Source organism: Loxodonta africana, chromosome 26 (assembly GCF_030014295.1).
Source record: "Loxodonta africana isolate mLoxAfr1 chromosome 26, mLoxAfr1.hap2, whole genome shotgun sequence".
NCBI classification, from domain to species: Eukaryota; Metazoa; Chordata; class Mammalia; order Proboscidea; family Elephantidae; genus Loxodonta; species Loxodonta africana.
In genome coordinates this window covers 41,747,116-41,772,342 of record NC_087367.1, presented here as the reverse complement: position 1 = coordinate 41,772,342, position 25,227 = coordinate 41,747,116, and the positions used below count along the sequence as shown (strand labels likewise).

General features: G+C 37.9%; 1 protein-coding gene across 5 annotated transcripts in view; it reads right to left on the bottom strand.

The window, feature by feature from the left end:
- Window positions 1-25,227, bottom strand: part of STAG1 (STAG1 cohesin complex component) — a 519,923-nt gene that overhangs the window by 294,837 nt on the left and 199,859 nt on the right. The gene's annotated exons all lie outside the window — the stretch shown is intronic.

The window sequence follows — 25,227 nt, the reverse complement described above, 5'->3', positions numbered from 1 at the left end:
GAATGTAGCTAAAACAGTGTATCTTAGTGATCTAGCGCTGCTGTAAGAGAAATACCACAAGTGGATGGCTTTAACAGAGAGATGTATTCTCTCACAATCTAGCAGGTTACCAGTCCAAATTCAGGGCATCAGCTCCAAGCGAAAGCTTTCTCTGTTGGCTTTGGAGGAAGGTCCTTGTCATCAATCTTCCCCTGGCAGAGGAGCTTCTCAGGCTTCCGAGTCCAAAGGAAGCCCTCTGCTTCCGGTACTGCTTTCTTGGTGGTATGAGATCTCCATGTCTCTCTGCTCACTTCTCTCTTTTATATCTCAAAAGAGATTGACTTAAAGACGCTGTCTGAAGCATGTAGTGCTGCCACAACAGAAATACCACAAGTGGATAGCTTTAACAAACAGAAGTTTATTCTCTCACAGTCCAGTAGCCAGAAATCTGAATTCAGGGCGCTGGTTCCAGGGGGAAGCTTTCTCTTTCTGTCCGCGCTGCAGGAAGGTCCTTGTCATCAGTCTTCCCTTGGTCTGGGAGCATCTCAGGGCAGGAACCTCAGGTCCAAAGGACACACTCTGCTCCCGGCACAGCTTTCTTGGTGGTGTGAGGTCCCCATGTCTCTCTGCTCGTTTCTCTCTTTTACATCTCAAGAGATTGGCTTAAGACACTACCTAATCTTGCAGGCCTCATCAATGTAACTGTCAATAATCCATCTTATTACATCATAGTGATAGGATTTACATATAGGGAAATCACATCAGAAGGTAAAATGACAGACAATCATACAATCATCACACAAGGGAACCATGACCTAGCCAAGTTGATAAGACATTTTTGGGGGATACAATTCAAACTATGACACAGCGCTTTGGGAAAATTGTAAAGTTTTAAATATTAATTTTTATTATAAAAGGTCAAAATCAATGATCTAAATAAGCTTCCATCTTAAGAAATTAACATTACATTCCAATATGGGTTGATCTTCATTTGACGCAAAGAGGGAAATCCACTTGATCAACAAAGGATTTATATCTGAACATTAAAATTTAAAACTTAAATCGGAATGTTAATTCTGGTTCATCTAGTTCTATCCAGAATTAACGGAAAAATAACAATCATCTAAGTAAAATTTGGAGCCCTGGTTGCCCAGTGGTTAAGAGCTTGCCTGCAGAGCAAAAGGTTGGCAGTTCAAATTTACCAGCCACTCCTTGGAAACCCTATGGGGCAGTTCTACTCGGTCCTACAGGGGCACTGAGTCAGAATCAACTCGATGGCAAGGGCTTTTTTTGGTTTTAAGTAAATTTTACTTAGATTTATAAGTAAATTTAACTCACAGGCATGTAAGTAATTTTATTCAGGTAAAATTCGTGAATACCAAGTATTATGGATTGAATTGTGTACCCCAAAACATGAGTTGTAAATCCTAACCCCTATACCTGTAGTTATACTCCCATTTAGGAATGGGTTTTCTTTGTTATATTAATATGGTAGTATTAGTGTAGGGTGTGTCTTAAGTCAATCTTTTTTGAGGTAGACATTCCCCCAAATACAGCAGAGAAAGCCTTCCCCTAGAGCCAGCACCCTGAATTTAACCAGCAACCTAAACTGTCAAAAAAAAAAAATTTGTTTGTTAAAGCCACCCACTTGTATTTCTGTCACAGCAGCACTAGAAAACTAAGACACCAAGAAAAAAGAAAATCTTAATAAATACCAGGACCAATAAATAACAAAACAATCCAGACAACATACATAAACTCTGCCCCTACATACAGAGCATCTACTCAGCATTCAGTGCCTCACTCTTAAGGTAAGCAAACAGCCAACAAACATAAGACATTTAAGGAAAGCCTCTGCAAGAATTATCAATTTATTCACTTTCAGCTTCAAATTTACTCTTTGGTATATGCTCTGCAATAATGAACTAGACTCTATAAACACTTATCAGTAGAGGGCTCTGGAAGAACACTGCAGGAGAAAGGGGGCTCTCTTCCTGTTCCTGCTTTTTCTTACTCTCCCTTCACGGTTTGTTAGCATGGAGTGTATATAGGAAAATCCAGTGGCAATCTGTCCCTACCACAGAGTACAGTTCTTTGGCAACTTCATAGCTCCACCCTGGGACTGGTAACTGCCCTCTTGATAAATCCTTCCTAGTATGGACACTAGCACACTCCAGACCTCATGCTGGCAATAGGGCCCTGTTTTCCCTTCTACACATATTCTATCAAATACAACAGGATTGTACTCCACAGAGTGTGGTTTCATGGTACCCAACAACTATGAACCAGCTCTGGCCCAGACAGCCCAGTGAACTTCTCTGCCATTGCACTGGCTGCAACCACACCTTCTCCAACAAGGTCTTGAAGCCCAGCCTAGAGAAGGGTGGGCCCCTCTTCTAAGTTTGTCTTTTCTTGGGAACTTTCCTTCAGCTGTAGTGTATCCTTTAGCATTATCTTTATATCCTTATACGTATTCCTATTTCATAGTTTAGTAATTCCTTACAGTATATTTTACCTGTCTAAATTACTGCGTGGTTTCTGAATCCTGACTGAACCCAGATACAGAATTGGTCCCAGGAGAAAAACTCAAAAAAAACGAGATCTGGGGATAATATTGGTCATGCTCATGGGACTAACCACAGGGCTAAGTTCCTTGCCAAGGAAATGGGATGCTAGTAATCTATGATATGCAGTAGCTTCAGAAAATTAAACTATCATTGCAGTTGATTACGAAGTGCCAAATGAAGCACGTACTTTGGGACCACAGTGGCTGCTATACTTGACCATTACATCAGCACTAATGACTATAACACAGTAGTGTAGGATGAGAAATTGACAAGCTTAGATCTATTAATTCTCAGCTTAAGTCACATTCTGAGAAACAGAGAGCCTCCATGATAATATACTAATATATATATAATTATATAAAAAACAAAACCCACTGCCGTCAAGTCGATTCCGTAATATATAAAATAAGAGTAACAAGATAATACAAGAATCTTTTGTTTCTTATAGGCACACAGCTAATGCTGCTGAAAATCACACTGAAATTTTAATTCTGTAGGTTGCTGAATTATAACATTTGAATTCAGACTCACCATATTTCTCATGTGAAAGTCAGAATCTTAATAGGGAAAGAGTAAGATTCTGAAACTTGGAACAGAGACTTCTGCTTGGACCAGATGAAACTGACAATTCTGAACTCCCCCAAGTAATTCTGAGCCTCCCATACTGGTGGAAAAAGATGGATATTCTATACTGGTAACGGCTAACTACATAAATTATTTAAACAAATGAATCATTTCCTTTGCATTTGCTTTTTTAAGTCTAAAATCCAATACCTTTTCTCCTAATTATTTACTTGTTTATGTTTAATGCTTTAACACATCTAGACTTTACTATGATATATGGTATAAAAGCTCAGTATAGTTTTTCCAAGTTAGCTAATTGTCAATTTTGTAGAGGAAAAATGTAGCAGACAGACATTATTTATAGCATTAATTATTATACATACTTGGGTCTGTTTCTGTTCAACTGATCATCTGCCAATTGTTGAGTCACTAACATTTTTATTTTCTGTAGTTTTAAGATGCAGTCTACCAAGTGGTAGGGCAAGTCCTTCATTACTCTTAATTTTCTAAGTTTTGTTGGCTACTTAGGTGGAGTTTGTTTTTTTTAATCATTTTGGCAAGTTCCAGAATAACCTAAGACTTTGATTGGTGTTGCATTACATATATCAATTAATTTTCAAAGATTTTTAAAGGAAATATAAAGTGATAATAAATATTTGGCGGAAATGTAACATGACTTAATTCTAATCAAAAAACACAAATTGTGCTATTTTTGTCTCTAATAATGCCAAAAAATACTTTAAAATCATGAGCCTCAGTGTTGCCAGGGGTTTGCAAAATAAGTTATCTTCAATGTTGGCAGGAATAGGTAATATTTATCCAAAGATTTAAATTCTAATATTTTTAGACCAACAGCCCTAGTTACATGGATCAACTAAAGAGAATGAGATTGGCATCAAGATTTTTAAACAGTCCATTTTGTTTATGAAAATGAAAAATTATGAAACAATGAAAATAATAATGGTACCTCCAAATTAGGAAACACCATGTATTAAAAAGTCCTATATTCAAGGAATATTGATAAAGCAAAAGCTAATCATTCCACATTTATAAATTAGACAGACTTTTAGTATAAAGCCAGAATATCAGACATACACTAAAATATTAAAAATGGTAATTGTGAATAATGCTTTTCTTTTCCTTTAAAAACATGTTACAATTTTCTAATAAGAGTGTATGTGAGTTACACTTAACAATAAGCATTTTTTAAAATTATACATCCAAAAAGATATTACGTGTCAACTATTTACTAAGTGCTTACTATATGGATTTTACTGCAGGAGGTGGCACAGCGGATACAAAAATTGTTTCCTCAATTGAAAGGTTCATCAACAGATAAATCAATAAATAAAATGTGGTATATGCACACAATGAAATATTACTCAGCCATAAATACTACTCTTCATGAGAGAAAGTCCTGATGTATGCCACAACATGGATGAACCTTGAAATCATGCTCAGCGAAATAAGTCACAAAAGGACAAATAATGTATGCTCTCACTTACATGAAATAAGCAAATATATAGAAACCCAAGATTATGAGTAGTTACTGGGAGTAGGAAGAAGGGAGAAAGGGTGAGTTTCTGCTTAGGGGGCCCTGAGTTTATGTTAACAGTGGTGGAATAATTTGGAAAAGGATAGCAAGAACGATTGCACAACTTTAAGGATATAATGAATGTTACTGAACAGTACGTGTAGAAATTTTTGAGTTGGCTTATGTTTTGTTATGTATATTTTCACCACAATGGAAAAAAAGTTTTCTTTTTAAGGTTAAAAAAACCTGCTTGCCTTTGTTCCTGATACCCAAAAACATTTAATCCTGTCCCCCCATTCTGCTCTGGTAGTGAGAAAGTGGGAAGGGTCAAAAATCTATAAATGCGTAGCTAGTTGCTTGGAGTGACAGAAGCTCATTTATAAACTTGATTGGAAGAGACTCATCACACTTTGAGATATGAGGGTGTCTGCCTCACATTCAACAGATGCTTTTCAAGTAATGGAAAACCTGGTGGCATGGTGGTTAAGTGTTACAGCTGCAAACCAAAAGGTCAGCTGTTCGAATCCACCAGGTGCTCCCTGGAAATTCTATGGGGCAGGTCTACTCTGCCCTATAGGGTCACTGTGAGTCCCAGTCCGACTTTGCCAGCAACGGGTTTGGTTTTTTTCAAGTAACAGTTGACTTTAACCACTTGTTTCCCAGAAAGCCATCATCAGCAGGATCTGATAGCTCAAAATGGAAAACAAAATATTCTCTCTTAGTTGCTAACGGTATGTCAGACTTTGTGTTTGGATTATATAAATTAGTGACTTCAAACTGTCTGCATTTCACAAACAAGCAAATCACAAAAATTAATTTGAGAAGTGAGCAGAGGGTTGCCAACAATTTAATAGTAAAACAAAAGAAAAAGGAAACAAACAAAAAAGGTACAAAGGGATACTTGTTACCTCTTGAGAGATAAAAGGTGGAGCTGGCCACACCCAGGGAAACTTCCTTTACATTGGATCAGGGATGTGACCTGGTAAAGGTGTTACAATCCCACCCTAATCCTCTTTAACATAAAATTACAATCACAGAATGGAAGGCAGCCACAGAATACTGGGAATCATGGCCTAACCAAGTCAATACATACATCTTTGGGGAGATGTAATTCAATCCATGACAAGCATTCTGAACTTCTTTGGTTCTTTGTATAACCACACCATTGCCTTTATTATAAGATATAATGGTATAAAAAGGAACCAACTAAGAATGTCCAAATGAGTTATTTTGATTAACCTGATAATCTTATTCTAAGCAGTAGTATATTACATAAACTCTCTAATATGCATTTAATTTGGTGAAAGGGACATTACATATGCTTGGCAAGGTCTTTCCTTGCTCAAGATACGACCACTCAGAATCACCTACCTTAAAACCTTTTTTCTAGCCACACCTAAATTTTGACATAATGTATTCTAGAATATGATATCAATGTTTAACTCAATAGCTGCTAATGGAAAGACTGATGCATCGAGTCCACCCAGAGGCTTCTCTACTTTCGGGGACAGGGGAGGGACGGTACGGCTACTTAAAACACTATGGAGCAGAGTTCTACTCCGACGCATATGAGGTCACCATAAGTCACAATCAACTTGACAGCAACTGGTATCGGTGCTAATAACTGAAGGATATCAGTTACTAATAAGGAAACCAAGGGTGGAAGATACTTAGTGACTTGCCGAAGACCACAGCTAAACAATGACAAATTTCTCTGTCTTCTAATAGTTCAGTATTCGTCCAACTATAGAATGAATAGTGGGGGGCAGGCGGAGGTCTGTTATAGTTCGCAATCAGCTTTAAAAACATCTGGAAGTCTGTATTGAGTGTCCAAACAATTTTTAAGTCTAATTTTATTCTGAACCCTGAAGCCAATAGATCTCTTAAAATGACTATGTCATCCCTATCATCTACAACCATTCCAAAACATGAAGTTCTTCTGTAAAATGCCATACAACTCTTGGTTTCCCTTAATTCGTTCTTCTACTGATCTTCCTTCCCAATTATTTCCACTGAAAACATCTGGAACTAGCAGTTCATCATAAAATTCCTCTACATATTCAACCAGTTCACAAAAACTCCCTGCACCTCCTTGGCACTATCTGAAATTTGGCTGTTTTCCTCCATGGCCTCAGAACAATATACTGCTTCCTTTTAGTGCTCTATGGTAACCACTGTCTCCTAGCTGCATCCAGGCCAAACTGATACCACTGACATTCTAAACTGATCAGCTTTTAAGACCCTTGCCAAGTGGTTTCCCTTCCTAGCACCATGTCTCATTCTTGTAATACATCAGCCTTTTGAATCACCACCCTTCCTTTTACCCCACTTCCTATTTGTTTCTTGGTTCACAGTCTTCTCTACCCTAATTTAAGCCATCATCCTGAATCATTTCAACATCTTTACTGAAAATACATTTGAGTCATAATTTTTTATATTTCTATAGATTTTATGTTCATCAATACTTTTACTTTAAACTCTCCATTCACAGCCTAGGCATCTGGGAACTACTCTATATTTAATGTCATAAATTTCCAAACTACCTGGTATGACCTTAAGTCCCTGTCCATTTAGCATATAATCCTTTACCCACACAATATCTCTCCAGCTTCATCTGCAACTTTAGGCCTGTAACCTCTCCCTTTATTTTCATTTCATTTCCTATTCAAGGGGTGTCATTATAGTTTATCAGATAAACTAGGACAATTTCATAGGGTGAAAGAGAGTGCTATTAATAATTATGTCAGGTAAAGGTTGTCCTAAATTCTAAATTCTATAATACACCATTTAAATCTCTTAGTCACTTGGTGGTGAGTCTGGCTTCAACTACTATTGAAGACAATTCCAGAATTTCTGCTCAAGTACCAGAAAGCTAGAGTTAAAGTTATTTTAGTTAACTTTTTCTCCTCTGTTTCACTCCAGAATTTATCAATTCCTTCTATAACTTATGAAGAAACGACATACTAGAAACACTTCAGAAACCTAATAGTTCTAAAATGATTAAGAAAAATAACATTCTTTTTTTTAAAAAAAATCCTGCCAGTGTTTAATAACTGACGAATAATTTGCTGCTGAATGTAATGTGGGAAAATGATGTGAAATGGCTGGTTATGCAGGCTGAATAAGCGACATCATGACAGACAACTGTAATGAAAATACACCTGCCTTGTTGTTAATGCATGAGCTGTGATCGTACAGTGGGTAACATCTTTTTCAAAGCAGAGTATTTGTCCATGATTGGTCTTCTGGGATCAAAACCCAAACCCATTGCCATCAAGTCAATTCTGACTCATAGCGACCTTATAGAACAGAGTCGAACTGCCCCATACAGTTTCCAAGGAGCGCCTGGTGGATCTGAACTGCCGACCTTTTGGTTAGCAGCCATAGATCTTAACCACTACACCACCAGGGTTTCCAAAAACCAAACCCACTGCCATCGAGTCGATTCCGACTCACAGCGACTCTATAGGACAGAGTAGAACTGTCTCACAGGGTTTCCAAGAAGACCCCGGTGGATTCAAACTGCCGACCTTTTGGTTAGCAGCTATAGCTCTTAACCACTATGCCACCAGGGTTTCCAAGATGGAATTTCTGAGATCAAGTAACCTAAATTATGAAATACTGTTATATTCATAAACAAAGTCAGGCTATAAATAATCCAGCTACTGCCGTCGAGCTGATTCTGACTCGTAGTGACCCTATAGGACAGAGAACTGCCCCATAGAGTTTCCAAGGAACACCTGGTAGATTCGAACTGCCAACCTTTTAGGTAGGGGCCGTAGCACTTAACCACTACACCACCAGGGTTTCCAGGCTATGAATACTCTAAGTAAATGCTCTTCTATCACATCACCCAGAGTAACCCTGTGATTACCTCCATTCCTGTTAAACATGCTGTTCTTAGTTAAAATAAAGGGTATACGTGATTTTAGTCTTTGTTATTTGTTTAAAATGAAGATGAAGGACCTCGGCACAATCAAGTTCAATGTCACAAGATGATACCATTCACAAGGAGAAGCTAGCAAGGAACGTTATCTCTGAGTAATGGGTGAAGATCACGAGGGGAATTATGACACCTAAAACACCCAAGTTAATTTAAAGCCATAAAGCCTAAGTGTGTGTACGACAGCAAGTACATGAGGGTTTTAACTCTCCAGTATGTTTGTTCAGGTGGTCCTTTCTAGCCAACTTAATTTAAAGCCATAAGTTTGTGTACATAAGCAGTATACAAAAAAAACAACAACAATGTGTTTACTAAAAGCTGAAAAAAAGCTGAACAGATGAAAAATAGTAGGTACCTTTGGACGTAGCTGAATAGTGGCTAAGAAAATTCCTAACTAGAATTCGTAATCTTCAGGACACTAGTTCTAAGTAACATATAGGCGATGAATGTTCTTGCCTAGCACTAATCAGCAGCTTTTATAACGTACCATGTGTTGGAGAAATTAAACAAGATCAAAAAGATATTACTGAATGTCTAGCAACTGATGAATGAACAAAATGTGGTATATATACACCAATGGAATATTACTCAGCCATAAAGAGAAAGGAAGTCTGATGTATGTCACAACATCAGTGAACCAGAGGATATTATGCAGAGGACATTATGTCTGAACTAAGACAGACACAAAAGGAAAGACTGTATGATATCACTTATATGAAATAAACAAAAATAAAAGGGGTGTGGTGTCAGACCTCAGGGGGAAGAGAGAGAATAACCACCAGTATCAGCCCAAAGCTGATTCTTATGAGGCAGAGTTCAAACATACCTCTCCACTTTCCAACCTTTTTACCAATTCTGACACCAGCTGTCCCTCCCACAGCAGTCTCTACTTCTCTGCTGGGTTTTATAATTTACTGCAATGTCCACACAGAACTCACAGGCCATACTCACGATTATCGGATTTCTTAGTGGAGTAACAGGTTACAATTCAGCATCAGAATCAACTTGGAAGTAACAGAAACAACTCAGGATACATTCCTTCAATCAAGATAACTTCTTGGCTGCTACCACTGGGCCCTTGCTCTAGGCCTGGGCCCTCACTCCTGCAGGTGTAACAAAGCTCTTTAGCTCCACCTACAAGTACACAGAGGCACCTACTCTGCCAGCAAGCCTCCTATACGAAGGCTCTTTCACTCTTGCCTTGTGGGCTGGGAAGCCCACCGTAGCCACCTTGCTCTGTGGGCCAGGTTCCTGCCATCTAGAGCCGCTGCCACCTACAGTATTACATCTCTCCCTGTCTCCTGGGTCTAGGAGGTTCTTATGGCAGGGACCACAGGTCTACAGGGCACGCTCTGCGCCTGGCTCTTCTTCTTCATGGCAGTGAACCCCCCCAACCTCTGGGATTGGCTCACTTTAAGCCTAGCAGGATGGCAAAACTGACCAATCCCCTACAAGTGTTCTATGCACCTTATCTGCATGGTCCCACCCCTGAAAAGGTTCTACGCACTTTATTTGCATTAGCAAAGCTGTTAAATCCCCTTGATGGCCCACTAGTACCTTACTTGCATAATTCCAACCAAAATATTTTGTGACAATCACAAGACCATCACTAGAGGGGCCCTATGACAGCAGTTCACTGCACCACAACAAATATGTTGAAATCACTAAGTAATTAGAGGTTACCAAAGGTGGGAAGGAGAGGGAAGTGGTGGTTTCTGCTTATAATGCACTGAATGTATGTTAACGGTGGTGGAATAATTTGAAAAAAAGATACCCAGAATGGTTGCACAACGTAATCAGTACCACTGAAGCATACAAACAGAAATTAATACTGCATGTTTTTTGTTGTATGTATATCACTATAATCAAAAATAAAAATAAAGGTTGTATGTTTTTATATATATATACATATGTATGTACACGTGTGTATATTTATACATATTTTTGTACAATATACAAATATATATATATACACACACACCAAAAATCCAAACCCAGTGCCATCGAGTTGATTCTGACTCATAGCGGCCCTATAGGATGGGTAGAACTGCCCCACAGAGTTTCCAAGGAGCGTCAGGCGGATTCGAACTGCTGACCCTTTGGTTAGCAGCCGTAGCACTTAACCACTACGCCACCAGGGTTTCCTATAGATATACATATTTTTTATAGATATATATAGTGGTACCGTCCCTCTATCTAAAAGTAACTTTAGTGTGGCCACGATGGCCAACTGTCCAAATTTGTGTTCTCCCTTCTATAGCATGCACTGAAACTGGGAAGCAGCTATTCAGTCACAGGCTACATTACCCAGGACACCTTACTGTATGATACGTTCTCATCAGTGAAATGTAAACAGAAGTGCCAAGGCTTCTAAAAAGTAAGTACCCCTTCACCACTCTCTCCCCTTCCACCAACTGATTACGAACAACCATGAGGCTCTAGGGATGAGAGGTCAGAAAAGAGATGGAGCCTGGACCCCTAAATTATCATATGAAGGAAATATGCTTGCCAATAACACTAGTATTGGATGGATATATAAATGAGAAAGTAATGTCTATCATGATAAGTCACCGACATGCTGAGGTTTATTTTTTTACAACATGTACTATTACCTTAATATTTGTAGTTTCCAGAACTGTTTGGGACAGGTTAAAGATTAATCAAACCAAGGGGAAGAAGCAGAAATTTATCAAATTCTTTTTATATTAACATTCTCTCTCATAAAAAATATCCTTAACATACTGCCCAACAAATACCAAAACTCAATGCTCTCTTCATTTGCTCATTTTTCAAATGGGGTTGGTAATCAGCAGTGAAACAAGTAAATATACATACATCTTTGAGAAACTAAAGACAATGTAACAATTCAGTTATTATATAACTAAACCAAAAAGCTGGGCAAAGTGCGATTTATGCTTAGAGCTTTCTTACTCTTGTAGTCAACACAAGAGTTAAGCTTTAAGTGACAGTGAGATGACACTAAACTGGTTGTAAAACATCTTGGACATGTTCCAAATGTCAGCTTAAGATACGCGCAAGATGCTGAGATGTGGCCACAGAGCCTAGAGAAGGAAGGATTTTCAAGGTAATCCAGATGAATCTAATAAGGGGATCAGCAATGACAGCTGTATAAAAATTTAATCAGTTCTTTTAGGAGAAACCATGAGCTATAAAATCTGAACATGTCTGAAGATCATATAAGATATGGTTACTCTTAAAATATGTATGCTGGTTTGATAATACATTGATTGATCTAACTATTCAATTACCAGTTACAAAGTTCCATTTATTCCATCTGCCTCTTAGGTATAATACCCTCCAGGGCCAAAAAATGTGTTTTGCTGTTGTTGTTGCATAATCTGACCCAAGTTCAAATTCCATCTTTTATTTTATGCTTTCTTTGTATTTTATTAAATTTCATTAAATTCTTTCATATTAAGAAAATCACAGCAAAATTATCTAAGACAATATATGTACAGGCAATTTTACAAAACATTCATAGTATCAGTTGTAATGGGGTGAGCTTAAGAATGAACACTGACCTTTTCTGTAGTCTCTTCTCTCAAAAAATGTGTTTAGGTAGCTAAAATAAGATCTCCTTTTAAGTGAGAGGCATATGCATTGGTGGTATAACTGACATTAAATACGGGTCCAAATAAAGTCAAATTTTCTTCTCATCCAGAAGAACTCAATAAACTAGTGGGATAGTTCAGGATGATAATGCCAATCTTTTACTTGTAATGAGTTAGAACTAATCAAAATAATTTAAATCCAAGAAACAAAACACTGTTCCTCATGAAAACTCATCTAGGCCTTCAAAAGTATTCTATTTTTCTCTAATTATCTTGGGATGTCATCTGAGCTTTTATTTTACACATCAAACACATCATTCAATGAAGACCCCTTATCTGCCTTTCCTTAATTTAAGAGTCAGATTTCTTGTCCCTGGACCAAGAAGAAGAAAAAGAAATGTGAGAAAAATTCTTCAAGAGAGGGTGGGACATGAAGCCAGAAGAGTAGGCCCGGGACTTGAATGTACTGAACTGGAGGATGCGTGGGTGGAGAAGTGTAACCTGAAGAAAAGATTGGGGACGCTGTTAGAGAAAGTACCTTACCTTGGACCAACAGAACAAAACACTGTCCAGTCCTGTGCCATTCTCATAATCGTTATTGTTATAGCCACTATGTCAATCCACCTCGCTGAGTCTTCCTCTTTTTCGCTGACCCTCTACTTTAACCTGTCCAAAGTATGTGAGATGAAGTCTTGCCATCCTTGTTTTGTTTCTAATGAACATTCTGGCGGTACTTCTTCCAGGACAGATTTGTTCATTCTTCTGGCAGTCCGTGGTATATTCAATATTCTGTGCGAATATTCAAACTGATCGGTTCTTTTTCGGTATTTCCTATTCATTGTCCAGATAACATATGCATATGAGGCAATTTAAAATATCATGACTTGGGTCAGGCACACCTTAGTCCTCAAAATGACATCTTTGCTTTTTAAATGCTTTAAAGAGGTCTTTTAAAGGATTAATGGCTTTGAACTTTACTAAGCAATTCTTTATAGTGCTCTGTGTATTCCTTCCATCTTCTTTTGATGCTTCCTGTGTCATTCAGTATATTGCCATACACTCCTACAAAATTGCAACTGAAGGCTTGAATTTTTTCTTGTTCTTTCAACTTGAAAAATGCCAAGCGAGTTCTTCTCTTTTGGTTTTCTAACTCCAGGACTTTGCACATTTCATTATAATATTTTACCTTGTCTTCTTGAACTGCCCTTTGAAATCTTCTGTTCTGCTCTTTTACGTCATCATTTCGCTTTAGCTACTTTACATTCAAAAGCAAGTTTCAGAGTCTCTTCTGAACAACCACTTTGGTCTTTTCTTTTTTCCTGTCTTTTCAGTGTCCTTTTGTTTTCTTCATGTATGATGTCCTTGATGTCATCCCACAATTCCTCTGGTCTTCCGTTACTAGTGTTCAACAGGTCAAATCCATTCCTGAAATGGTCTCCAAATTCAGATGGGATATGCTCAAAGGTCGTATTTTGACTCTTGTGGACTTATCTGATTTTCTTCAGCTTCAACTTGAACTTTCATATGAGCAATTGATGGTCTATTCTGCAGTCAGCCTTTGGCCTTGTTCTGACTGATGACATTGAGCTTTTCCATTGTCTCTTTCCACAAATTAGTCAATTTCATTCCTGTGTTTTCTATCTTGTGAGGTCCATGTGTACAGTCCCCACATGTATAGTAACCATTTATGTTGACGAAAAAGGTTATCTGCAATGAAGAAGTCATTGGTCTTGCAAAATCCTATCATGTGATCTCTGGTGTTGTTGGCATCACCAAGGCCATATTTTTCAACTATCAATCCTTCTTTATTTCCAACTTTTGCATTCTAATCACCAGTAATTATCACTGCATCTTGATTGAATGTTCGATCAATTTCAGATTGCAGAAGCTGGTAAAAATCTTCCCGACTACAACCTATAAGCTTGGCTATACAGTCAAGTCTCCCAATCCTTTATCTCTACTTTCTTGTAGTTCTCCAACTCCTCCTAATGGTGGTCACCAGGATTGTAATGCTAACAATAATGGCCACCAGAATCACCACAATGACAACACTGAGGCTAGCAGACAAATGTTTCAGGAGAGGTGGTAGAGCAGATTTCTTATCTACATAGAGATAGCAGGGGGCCTCCACACAACTGCATACTAAGAATGCCACAGCCCAGGAACAGAGATTCATCCTTAGCTCTTCTCTCAAAATAGGCAGTCAGGAAATGTATACCTTATCAAAGGCCTTCTGTGAGGTTTCTGCTGCAGCACGATATAGATGGTGGACTGCATGTAGTGCAAAACAGCCATACACTTGAAATGTAGCATGTAGCGGTCAAAAAAGAGCCACTGCAGCTCCCCTCTCCAGTATGACAGTTTAAAGGCACAGGTGTCCTGACAGGGATACTTAGTGACAAGGGTGTTATGTTTAGACTCAGTCTTCCTCGTCCAAATCATGGATGCCACCTGCTAGCACAAGGACATCCGATGCACTGGTGGTCCTTTAAACGCTCTTTCTGTTATACTTAGGGTTGTATAGGCACTCAATGTTCACGAAAATATGCTTCCTAGACTTCACCAGTTTCTGGCCACTCCTGTCATCATTTATGCGTATCTTTATTAGCAGGAACTTAGAGGTTCAATCCTGTAGATTGAGTCCTGCCTCACAGGACTAACACAACTGCCACCCATCTCCCCTCACTGACATCACAGAGGCAGGATGTGCAACATACAGGAAAATCACACAATACTCGGAATCGTGGCCCAGCCAAATTGGTACACATTTTTCGGGGGACATAATTTCAATCCATGACACTTGCCTTTATGAGGTTTCCAATCTTAGGAGGGTGTCATGGGTTGAATTGTGTCCCCCCAAAAAGTATATCAATTTGGCTAGGCCATGATTCCCAGTACTGCGTGTTTGTCCACGATTTTGTTATCTGATGTGATTTTCCTATGTGTTGTAAATCCTACCTTCATGATGTTAATGAGGTGGGATAGGTAGCAATTATGTTAATGAGGCAGGTCTCAATCTACACGATTGCCTTGGGTCTTGAGTCAGTCTCTTCTGAGATATAAAACAAAGAAGAGAGCAGAGAGACATGGGGAACTCATGCCACCAAGAAAGCAGCATTGGGAGCAAAGCGTGTCCTTTGGACCCGGGGTTCCTGTGCATAGAACCTCCTAGTCCAGGGGAAGATTCATGACGAGAGCCAAAAGAGAAAGCCTTCCCCTGGACCTGACACCCTGAATTTGGACTATTTCTAACCTAGTTGACTGTGAGAGAATAAACTACTGTTTATGAAAGCCATCTACTTGGGGTATTTCTGTTACAGCAGTACTAGATGACTAAGACAGAGGGAAAGGAAGTGCTCCATTTTAATCAAATGATCTATTAATATACAGTTACAGTTGATTAATGCTAAGAAAACTCCTTTTGATCTTAGTATCCCGATAACAATTACGTGTGTGAATAAGGAATCGAAGTCAGCCTATACGAAGTATACTTAGTGAGAAAATTTGGTCTTCTATTTGTTTTTGGCAGCTGTCTTTGAAAGAAAAACTGGTTTCATCCATTTAAGTATGATTTGGAAAGAGAAAGATAACACAGGGAATATTTTCTGATCATTTTCTTTCCTTGGGGGGGAAGCTTTGTTTCTAAAACCCAACTATTTTTTTTATAATTTTTATTGTGTTTTAAGTTTACAAATCAAGTCAGTCTCTCACACAAAAACCCATATACACCTTGCTACACACTCCCAATCACTCTCCCCCTAAGGAGACAGCCCGCTCTCTCCCTCCACTCTCTCTTTTCGTGTCCTTTTCACCAGCCTCCAAACCCCTCCACCCTCCCATCTCCCCTCCAGGCAGGACATGCCAATACAGTCTCAAGTGTCCACCCGATCCAAGAAGCTCACTCCTCGCCAGCATCCCTCTTCAACCCATTGTCCAGTCCAATCCATGTCTGAAGAGTTGGCTTTGGGAATGGTTCTGTCCTGGGCCAACAGAAGGTCCGGGGGCCATGACCACTACAGTCCTTCTAGTCTCAGTCAGATCATTAAGTCTGGTCTTTTGAGAATTTGGGGTCTGCATCCCACTGCTTTCCTGCTCCTTCAGGGGTTTTCTGTTGTGTTCCCTGTCAGGGCAGTCATCGGTTGTAGCCGGGCACCATCTAGTTCTTCTGGTCTCAGGATGATGTAGTCTGTGGTTCATGTGGCCCTTTCTGTCTCTTGGGCTCATAATCACCTTGTGTCCTTGGTGTTCTTCATTCTCCTTTGATCCAGGTGGGTTGAGACCAATTGATGCATCTTAGATGGCTGCTTGCTAGCATTCAAGACCCCAGGTGCCACTCTTCAAAGTGTAAAATCCAACTTTTATTGCTTTATATTGCCATGACCTTCTCTCCATATGAAAGATCTATGACTACATTTTTTAGTCCCTCTTTATTGTTTTAATGTTGTCATCTTTTACATAATGACATTGCTATTTCCCTGTTTTGAGCATTTTTTTACTTGATTTATTTTTGTGATTTCCCTAGCTGGGGTTGATATCTGGTTGCTGTGTCCGGTGTTCTAGTCTTGGGTTGATATCTGATACTATTGATTTTCTAACCAGAGAACTCCCTTTAGTACTTCTTGTAGTTTTGGTTTGGTTTTTATGAATTCCCTAAACTTCTGTTTATCTAGAAATGTCCTAATTTCACCTTCATATTTGAGAGACAGTTTTGCTGGATATATGATTCTTGGCTGGCAATTTTTTTCCTTCAGTGCTTTATATGTCATCCCATTGCCTTCTTGCCTGCCTCGTTTCTGCCAAGTCATCCGAGCTTATTCTTATTGACTATTCTTTGTAGGTGACTTTTCGTTTATCCCTAGCTGCTCTTAAAGACTCTCCTTGTCTTTGGTTTTGGGAAGTTTGATTATGTCTTGGTGACTTTCTTTTAACATCTACCTCATGTGGAGTTTGATGAACATCTTGGATAGATATCTTCCCATCTTTCACAATATCAGGGATGTTTTCTGTCAACAAATCTTCAACAATTCTCTCTGAATTTTCTGTTATCTCTCCATGATCTGGTACTCCAATCACTAGTAGGTTATTTCTCTTGATACAGAGTCCCACATGATTCTCAGGGTTTCTTCATTTTTTTTTAATTCTGTTACTTGATTTTCCTTCGAATATGTTGGCGGCAAGTGTTTTATCTTTAATCTCACTAATTCTGCAGTTTTATTGTTCATCTTCTGAATTTCTGATTCCTGTTTCTCTACGGATTTTTGCAGCTTATTAAATTTTTCATTATGTTCTTGAATAATCTTTTTCATTTCTCCAACTGCTTTATCTGTGTGTTCCTTGGCTTGCTCTGCGTAGTGCCTGATCTCCTTCCTGATCTTGTTCCTGATGTCTTCAAGAGTTCTGTACATTAATCTTTTGCATTCTGCATCTGGTAATTCCTGCAAGACAGCTTCATCTGTAAGATTCCTTAATTCTCTGTTTTGAGAGCTTGCTGAAGCAATCACGGTCTGCTTCTTTATGTGATTTGATATTGACTATTGTCTTTAAGCCATCTATAAGTTACTATATTAGTTTACTTTACGTCCACTTACTGTATCCTAGCTTCTTGCTTTGTTTTGTTTTGATATGCTCAAATAGGCTGCTTGAGTGAGTTAGCTTGATTATTTTGACCTTTGAAGCTCTGAAGTCCTGTCATCAGATGGCTGGAGCTGTTATCAGGTATATTATTAGCCTAAGAGTCCTTTCACTTTTCTTTTATGGATTCAGCTCCGGTGTACAGGCAGTTGGTCATCAAGTGTGTAGCGCAGGCTCTGTCCTACAGTCTTAGAGGGGCAGGAGTGATCGGTGTAGGTACAGGTATCTGGTTGCATCAGGGGGTCATGCTCTGAACAAGGCAGGGGGCTGTCAACTGTCCCCTGAGCATCTGTGAGAAAGCGCATCCCTGTTCCCTAGAGTGCAGGGGTAGGTGGGTTCTGCAGCCGGGCCATGGGCACCCAATGCTTTTGGTTCTAAGGACTAGAAGGTACCACTTATCCTTGGACACCTGTCATGGGTGGTATTAACTATTTTTCCTAGACCATCATATGCTCTCTGCTACTGCCTAATTCCTACTCATCTTTCAAACCTCAGTTCAAGTTTTATCTACTGCTCTGGCAAGCCTTCCATGATCCTGTTCTTTAGGCAGGCCTATATGAATTTTCAGTGTTCTCAATCCTCTCTGTTTCTCTTATTCAGATATTATATCACATCTATTTCTCATCAGACTATGTTCCTTGAGGGCAGAACTGCATTTTTATTTCAGTACGTACAGGAACTACTTAGCACAGCCTTTAATTCTAGAAGGGGTATGTAAGTTATCTATTAAGCTAATGAAATTTGATTCTTTACAATCATGACAGGGAGAAAAGACAAAGTGGCCACAAATAGTTGTAGTGATCAAGAGTTTGTAGGGTGCACCCAGGTTCTTCAACACAAAAGTTACCAAAAGCTTCTACCTTCTTCACCTGTCCAAGGGGGATTGTGATATAGTCATTTGCCAAAGAAATTTGACTAACAATATTTCCTTCCCTTTTGGGAAGCATTTTTTTTATCAAATAATAAAATCAACAAGACACATAAGAAGGTATAGAACACCTTCCTTCGGCAACACTTAATATTTTCCTGTCACATTTGTTCCTCCTTCTTTTGGTTTTGCTTCTCTTTCAGTGATAGCTGAAGCATCTGACATACACCTTTCTGGTCCTATTCTCTTTCTTTTCTATCCTTCTTAGTGATTAATATCATAAACTTAGCACTGTTCATGTTTTATATACATAGTATCACACTTTAACATTCTGCAACTTGCTTTTCCCTTCAAAACACATTTCTGAAACTTATTCATAATGGTAACTACAGCTCTAGTTCATACATTTTATTATTTTAGAGAATTTTAAGCTTCTAAATGTACTAAATGTTACTTCTCAATTGTCCTGTTCATAACCATTTAGATTTTTTTTAACATTTTTTTTTGCTATTGCAAACAAAGCAGCAACAAACATACTTGTATATGCCTCTGTTATAGACATGTCCAAGAATTTCTCAAGAGGTCACATCAAGGAATTGAATCATTTTCTTTCAACTCTGTATTCTCAGTAAAACAAAAAAAGTGTAGGTACTCACTGAATATTTACTGAATGAATGAAACTGGATAGTAAATCATTCAATTTTCCTCAAATTGCCAAAATTTTCTCCAAAGTGGTTATGCAGATTTATACTCCCACTAGTCACTGTTCTATATTCTTGCTTAGTCTTTGTTATTTTCCAGCTTTTTAATGTTCCTCAGTATTAAAAGAAAAAAAAAGCTAAAGTTTTGCTGTGGAGTCAATTCCAGCCCATGGCGACCCCATGTGTTAGAGCAGAATAACTCCACAGGGTTTTCTGAACTGTAATTTTTCTTTTTTTATTATTGTACTTTAGACAAAAGTTTACAGAAAAAACTAGCTTCTCATTTAACAGTTAGTACACATATTGTTTTATAACATTGGTTACCAACTCCACAGCATGTCAACATTCCCCCTTCTTGACCTTGGGTTCCCTATTATTAGCTTTCCTGTCCTTTTCTGCCTTCTCATCCTTGTTCCTGGGCTGGTATGCCCCTTTAGTCTCCTTTTGTTTTAACGGTCTGTCTCATCTTTGGCTGAAGGGTGAACCTCAGGAGTGACTTCATTACTCAGCTAAAAGGGTGTCAAAGGGCCATACTCTTAGGGTTTCTCCAGTCTCTGTCAGGCCAGTAAATCTTAGCTGTAATTTTTAGGAGCAGATCACCAGGTCTTTCTTCCATGGTACCACTACGTGGGTTCAAACCACGAACCTTCAGGTTATAATCAAGTACAAACTGCTTGCTCCACCCAGTGACCTGCTCCTCAATATGGTAAGTATGAAATAGTATTTTATTCTGTTCCACCCCAAATTTTATTTTATTTTTCCTTAGTTCCTCATTCCTTTTGCTTCTCTTTTGAACAGGCATTTATTTCCTATTACATGTTCAGGTTATTACTGCTATGCAGAAGGTTACTGTTTTTATTTTTTGTTACAGTGTTAATTTTCTGTTCAGGAACCTTGGTGAATACTCTTATGAGTTCTAGTAGTCTCTGGTTTCTCATGACATTTCTATTATTGTATTCTCTGCATATATGGATAATTCTGTATCTTCATTTCCCATTGTTTTGGCTTTTTTTTTTTTGCTTCAGTGTATTTGCTAGGTGTTCCAGTATAGCAAAGGCTGAACAGAATTCTTAATGCTTATTCCTGGGAATTTATAGAAATTTCACTGTTTAAAATGATGTCACAGGAGATAACCTTTATCAAGTTAAGGAAGTTCCCTCTGGCTCCTGATTTATCAAGAGTTTTTGCTTATCATAGATATCAACTATATTTTATCAAATGGTTTTTTCTAAACATTCTATTATCAATTCAGGTAATTTTTTTTTTCCTCCTGTAATCTGATTATTAGTCCCTTCATGGTGCAAATGGTTAAGTGCTAGGCTAACTCAAATGTTGGTTGTTCAAACTTACCCAGAGGTGCCTTGGAAGAAAGGTGTGGTGACCTGCTTCCAAAAGGTCACAGCCTTGAAAACCCTATGGAGTGCAATTCTACTCTGCACACATGGGGTCGCCATGAGTTGGAATCAACTAGAGAGCAACTGGTTTTAATTTTTTAATCTGATTATTTGGCATATTATACTAAAAGATCTTCTAATGTTCAACCATCCTTGCATTCCTAAAATAAAACCTTGTTGTGCTGTTAGTTGCCACTGCGACTCGTAGCAACCCCATGTGTGCAGAGTAGAACTGCTCCATAGGGCTATCAAGACTGTAAGCTTTTTGAAGCAGGTCACCAGGTCTGTCTCCTGAGGCATCTATATGTCTATTTTGTAGTTGTTGTTAGGTGCCTTCAGGTCAGTGCCAACTCACAGCAACCCTGTACAGGTTAGAATTGCCTCATAGGGTTTCCAAGGAGTAGCTGGTGGATTCAAACTGTGGACCTTTTTGGTTAGCAGCAGTAGCTCTTAACCACTGTACCAGCAGGGCTATGTACTGAACTGAAATTGCTTCTCTATCATTTCTTTTCTTATTTAATTTCTACTTTAATTATTCCTTTCTTCCTAATTTCTCTAGGTTTATTATTTTTCTTTTTCTAGCTCCTACTGTTAAAAGCTTAACATTAATACATTTAAGACTTTATATTTATTTAAGTAGTGCTTTGGCTGGCCCCACCAAGTTGTGATATATATATTATTTTCACTAATGTTTGTATTCTCAATATTTTGTGATTCCATTCTTTTTATTTCCTCTTTAACACATGAGTTACTACAAGTACATTGCAATTTACAAGGGGAATTTATTTTATTATGCATTTTAACATACAATGTGGTCAGAAAGCAGGGTCAGACGTTCCATGGTCAGAGTTTTCAATATTTTCTTCTGATTTTGAATATTCTGTAATTACAGCATACTATTTACGGATGCATAATTATTTTTACTTTTATTGCTCACTCTTGAGAACACACTTGGATCAGAGGACACGTGTCCAGGAATTTCTCCAAAATGATCTCTTTAAAAACTGCATCTGTTCTGTTCCCTCCGATCTAGTCCCCTGGCATACTGGAACCCTTCAATCCACCCCAAAGTCTCTTGATCACTCTTTTGTATTTCTTTACCTCTTTATTTCCCTGGGCTACGTTGTTAAGTGAATGCCTAATGAATACAAATTCATTAATTCTCCCTTTGATGGCATCCAAGCTAGCTTTTTTCCACAGTAAAACTAATTTCCTGGGTTTTTTACTTCAACTATTTACTTTGAATTTTTAAGACTATTCCTTTTTCCTATCCTTGTTTTATTTATACCCTCTTTTTGTATTATGTGCAATTTCTTCTTTCATTCCTTTTAACATCTTAAACATATTTATTATTTTACTACTCATCCCTTCCCATTGAGTGTTTTTATGATTAATTGTTTGTCTTGGGAACTTCACTGCACACCAGATTATAGAACTTCTGCCCTAAGATAATATTGGGGATTTTTACAGACCCAGTCACCAATCAAGTCAACTGATATTTCAATTCAGGTCCTGGTTATAAGGGCAATTTTCTGTCTTCTCTCTTTCTTCACCCCTTGAATGCCTTTAAGTGAGGTTTTAGTATGTTATTATCTAAACTAGCACCCTTTTGAGTATTAAAAGATTCTCTATTAATAACTACACTGGGACAATAGGCCTAAAGTGGGAGAACCCAGGGCAACCTGAGATATGATCATCCTAAACATAAGCCTTAACCTGTGCAGTAGCTATCACCAGCTTTCTTCAGCCACCTTTACAAATAGACTCATGTTAGGCCCTAACTTCATGTAATAAGCCTGACTCTATTCCCTTATATTCTTTATGGGGCAATTTTAGTCCTTTAAGACACAAGAGCCAAACTCCTGGCAACAGGGACCTGTTTCTGTACCCTAAGACAATCCTGTTCATCACTTTGCAGTTTTCCTTCTATCCAGGCCACATAAATATTTAGTTTGTTTTTAAACTCAGTGATATCTGTTTGTATCTTCTTTTTGATATTTTACCTATTGTTACTTTACATTTAAAATGAGGACGTGATAAATAGTAAAAATATGTGTCATCTTCAATGGGATTCTCATTAATATTTTAAACATGCATTCCCTTTGCCCAGCAACCACTTTCAGGAATTTATTTTAAAAAATACTTTCACATATACATTTTAGAAATATATATGTGTGTGTGTGTGTGTGTACACATATACATATAAGGTTATTCACAGGAGTGCTGCTTTTACTAGAACAAAACTGCAAACAGCTCGGGTGAAAGAAATTGTTTAAATAAATCATAGCCCAGCCATGTTAAGGAATACTACAAAAATAATAAAAAACATAAGGTAAATTCATAGAAAAGAGATGATCACAATAGAATGGTGAGTGAAAAAAAAATTACAGAACTTTGTAGATTAATCTGAATGTAACTGGGAAGGAAAAAATATGAACAATAAAAAAGTCCAGTAAAATTTTTTTTTAAAGCCCGAGGCAGATTTCTGTAGAACAGTGAGAAAAAACTGAAAACACGGGTTAAAACCAAATTATGGAAAGCACCAGAGTCCTGACTACTAAGTCTAATCTTTACCACTTAGAAAATGTGCACCCACAAGATTTTAAGCAGGAGGGTCAAAGTAAGAAGTGGTGCATTAGGGAAGAGTAATGTTGATGAAGAATATAAAATACATTGAATAAAAGAGAAAAACTTAGAGCAGTCAATATTTTGTTTCAAATATAGATAATTATAAGATTTTGTTCATGTCAAAGCTGATGTTGAGTTTTAATAGCTATGTTGTTGTTAGTTGCTACTGAGTCAATTCCAACTTCTGGCAACTAGCTAAATTATAAGCAGTTTGAAGACAAGACTAACAATCTGCCTCCGAAAGCCACAGCCTTGACAACTCTATGGAGCAGCTCTACTCTGCACAAATGCAGATACCATGAGTTAATACCCACGTACATTATGATTATTTTATATATACAAAATATAAAGTTTTATCTGAAAAAGTGAAAGCAAAATACTGAAGCGCAATTTTTAAATTTTTTCATAAAAATGCACTTCCTCCATTTTCCTGTTTTTTCATGTTTTCACCCACAGATGGGAAGCTGTTATTTCAGCAGTTATCAGCAGCTTTCTTCAGCCACCTTTACAAACAGAGAGATTCATGTTAGGCCCTAACTTCATGTAGTAAGCCTGACTCTATTCCCTTATGTTCTTTACGGAGCAATTTTAGTCCTTTAAGACACAAGAGCCAAACTCCTGGCAACAGGGACCTGTTTCTGTACCCTAAGCCAATCTTGTTCATCACTTTGCAGTTTTTCTGCAAAATAATATTTCTCTAGCTTGTTCACCATTCTTCTATTAAAGTACAACGAAGAAATCATCAAGCTTAATGGTTAGAGGTCATTTATTTATTTTTAAATTATATATACAAAAGGCCTGGTGATCTCCTTCTGTAAATATTATAGCCAAGAAAACCCTACAATGCAGTTGTACTCTGTAACACATGGGATCACCATGAGTCGGAATCGACTCAATGGCAACAGATTTGGTGGGGTTTTTTTAAAATGTACTTTATAGATTGTCTATTGATTTGGATAACTAGGAATTCAATATTTCTTTTAGTATCATCCTACTCCCCTACCTCTCCCCATGCCCACACAAATTCCAAAGCTCTCGAACACATCAATCTAAACAACTCGATGAAATACATAAAAAGCAATAAATGTTGAACACACTTAAGAGCTTCAAAAAGGGCACTCAGCTGCTAACTGAAAAGTCAGTGGTTGGAACCCACCAAACGCTCCACCACTCCACAGAAGAAAACTGAGGCAGTCTGCTATAAAGATTACAGCCTTGAGAATCCTATGGGACAGTTCTACTCTGTCCTACAGGGTCATTATGAGTCAGAATCAACTCAATGGAAATGGGTTAAAAAATAGAAAGTATTCTAATGACAAGTTACATGCTTTTAATTGTTTAAAAGTAATTTTTTTCATAAATTACCTAAAAACATTTCAAAATGAAGTTAAAAATGAAATACCAAAATGAGCAAATAAAAAGATTTAACATATTCAATCATTACTGATGAAAGAAATGCAAAGTAAAATAATAACGAATTACCATTTTCCACCTATGTTATCAAATAATTCTTAACTATAAAATACCCAGTTGGTTCCACCACTACCACCCGTTGCCATCAAGTTGATTCTGACTCATGGAGAGCCCATGTGTTGCACAGCAGAACTGCGCTCCACAGATTGAATTTCAAGGCTGTGACCTTTTGGAAGCAGCTCGTCAGGAATTTCTTCCAACCACCTCTGGGTGAGTTCAAACCACCAACTTCTGGTTAGTAGTCAAAGGCTTAACAGTTTGCACCACCCCAGGACTCCTACGTAATCGATACCACTGCTCAAAGGAAAAGCGTTCTGGTAGACTTCTGGCGAAAGATAAAACGGTACAATTTTTTGGACAGTAATGTAGTATT